The sequence below is a fragment of the Austrofundulus limnaeus genome, unplaced genomic scaffold (assembly GCF_001266775.1).
Source record: "Austrofundulus limnaeus strain Quisiro unplaced genomic scaffold, Austrofundulus_limnaeus-1.0 Scaffold425, whole genome shotgun sequence".
In the NCBI taxonomy this organism is placed as follows: Eukaryota; Metazoa; Chordata; class Actinopteri; order Cyprinodontiformes; family Rivulidae; genus Austrofundulus; species Austrofundulus limnaeus.
In genome coordinates, this window is record NW_013952827.1 from 248,821 (window position 1) to 251,281 (window position 2,461).

Sequence of the window (2,461 nt, forward strand, 5' to 3'; positions counted from 1 at the left end):
GTAGAACTTATTGAAAACTCAAGACAGCCATAACATTATATTTTTTTACAAGTGTATGTAAACTTTTGACCACAACTGTACATACAAACACATACAGACCCGACCCGCAAAGCCGGAAGCCGACATAAGGGAGACCAGCACCAAAAACCCCGAGAGGGACCCCAAGCATGCGGCCTCAGAGACACCCGCGCTGGAAGGGCCGCCCACCCACCCACCAAAGGGGACCACAGGAGAGAACCGGGAGAGCCCCACCAGCGACCACACACAGTAACCCCTGGGGCCAGCAGCAACAAACTCACAGGCCCTGCCGTTACCCAGCGCGCCAAAGCAGATCCAGGCATGGACACAGAAGCCCGGGCCCCCAGGGCACACCTCCCCCAGGCCAAGGCCCGACAGGGCCAGAGGAACCCAAGCCCCACTGGGCAGCCACCGGGCCGAGCTGGCATAYGCACAAGCACCCAGCCCTGGACAACGAGAGCCATGATCTGATTTCCAAGACAAATAAAAATATATAAGATCATAGCTACCATAGTTTTTATTTCCATCCTCTACATGATGTAAAAAAAAAGGCAAAAACTTTGGTCAGTTTTTAGGAATCTCATAGCTCTTTGCTAAAATCAAATCTTTTGCTTAGTCACTAGTTTTTCAAGCACAAAACTTTTAGTTTCCTGTAGATTTTTAAATATGTTTAATATGACTGCTGTGACAAAGAAGATAACCTCTTTAGTTTATAGAAACTTTACAAATGATCTAATGTTTTCTTCTTTTTCCATTTTTTTATTTTACCTGTAAAATGCTGCTTGTGCTTCTAGGTGCAAAGCAAAATCTTCCTGCCAATGCCACAAGAGAGAGGTAACAAGTCTGGGGTTTTTTTGTCTGAAACATTTTTCATCTGAATCGGTCTTTGCTCRTTGCAGCCATGAACTCACATTTTAATTTATCATAAAAAAATCCATAAAGGACTTTGTTTTAAAAAATCCATTAAATGATAAAGTTTTTATTTGTGTGCAACCATGAACTTGATTTCCATTTGTCACAATCCTAAAAGTTTTAGTTCTAAATTTGATTTTGTGTGTGCCTGTTAAATTCACTGGTTGTACTTAAAACAAAAGAACCTGCCTTTTTCCTCTTTTTTTTAACCTTTATGAACATGCACGCACTGACAGATGTGTGTACTTTCAGTCTTACTCTTACTGGGAGTTCAGTGGAATAATTGTCATTTTCAAAAAAACAAGTGCAGCAAATCCGATATTTGTCGGTATTTCATTTTTGCTAAATCGCCTTTCAGTGTGTGGAAAATGTAGTCCAAATGAAACATTATTAAAYGTTAGATTCCATTCATCGTTTGCATTCAGTGGCCTGTGCAGAAAAGGCTTACCGATTTACAGTAAGTGTGCAGGATGTTCTCACCTTTAACTGAACATTTATATCATTTTGCAAATAAGTGCAAAATTCAGTCATAAATATGTGCATGTATAGCACAAGTTATGGAAAGAAAAAAGTGCACAGTTTTCTTTTACCATACCATCCTGTTTAATTTTTATTATTAATTTTTTGTCAATGTGAAGGAAAATTTAAAAGGGAGCATTTCTCATCAAATAGCAAGCTGGATGCTCGTAGATACACATCTTGTGCTTATGTAGCACTCAGCTTCAGCGCCTGAACAAAATGCTGACAGAAACAAAAGTGGATTTTCTCAGCAGAGCAGCATATTTATCAGCTTCCTCTGCCAGTAAAACTCAGTGGAACAGTGTTTAACATCACCTACATATGTAAAACACCGTCATCATCATATCTGCAATTGAAATTAAACCACAGCAGCAATTCAGACGGAGTGTTTTCTGAGCAGAAGAACTCAGGAGATAAAACTGCCACAGGGACAGAGATAATTTATTGAGATCATTACATAGGAACAAACTACTCATCTTCATCTTCTAACAAACACGATTTGATTATTTTCCAGGCTCATCCTTTTTTAAAATACTCATCATCTTCTTCAGTCCCAGAGTACAGTTGTTTCCATCTGAGGGGTGTTTTCTTACACCTCAAATTCAAATACAGTGGCAGTGATTAAACACCAGCTGTAGGAAAGACCACCTCACAGTGTGTGATGCATGCAAGCCCCCCACCCCCACCCCACCACACAGGCAGAGATTCCAGAGAGGTTCTCAAGAGTTTTGTGTTTTTAAAGCTGAAACTCGTTTTATTTGAAGTCTGACAGTGGTTGACGTGAGCAGGAAGTTCAAGACGGGGATGAGATGAAAAGAATAAAAGCTGCAGTTTCACTTACCTGGTATTTGTTATGTCACATGTCTTTTTTTCTCATTTTTTTTTACAAAGGAAAATATTCTAACAAGAGGAAAAAAACAACTCTGAAGGTTCACCCACCCACATACCCACAGGTGTGTGAACTAACTCACTTTTACCTATCTATCTATCTATCTATCTATCTATCTATCTA

At 39.8% G+C, this 2,461-nt stretch overlaps 1 protein-coding gene across 1 annotated transcript in view; it reads left to right on the plus strand.

Moving 5' to 3' along the window:
• Window positions 1–2,173: 2,173 nt before the first annotated feature.
• lag3 (lymphocyte activating 3) overlaps window positions 2,174–2,461 on the plus strand; it is a 5,322-nt gene continuing 5,034 nt past the window's right edge. The window contains exon 1 of the mRNA XM_014024528.1: window positions 2,174–2,402. The gene's annotated coding sequence lies outside the window, so the exon portion shown is untranslated. The remainder of the gene's footprint in view (window positions 2,403–2,461) is intronic.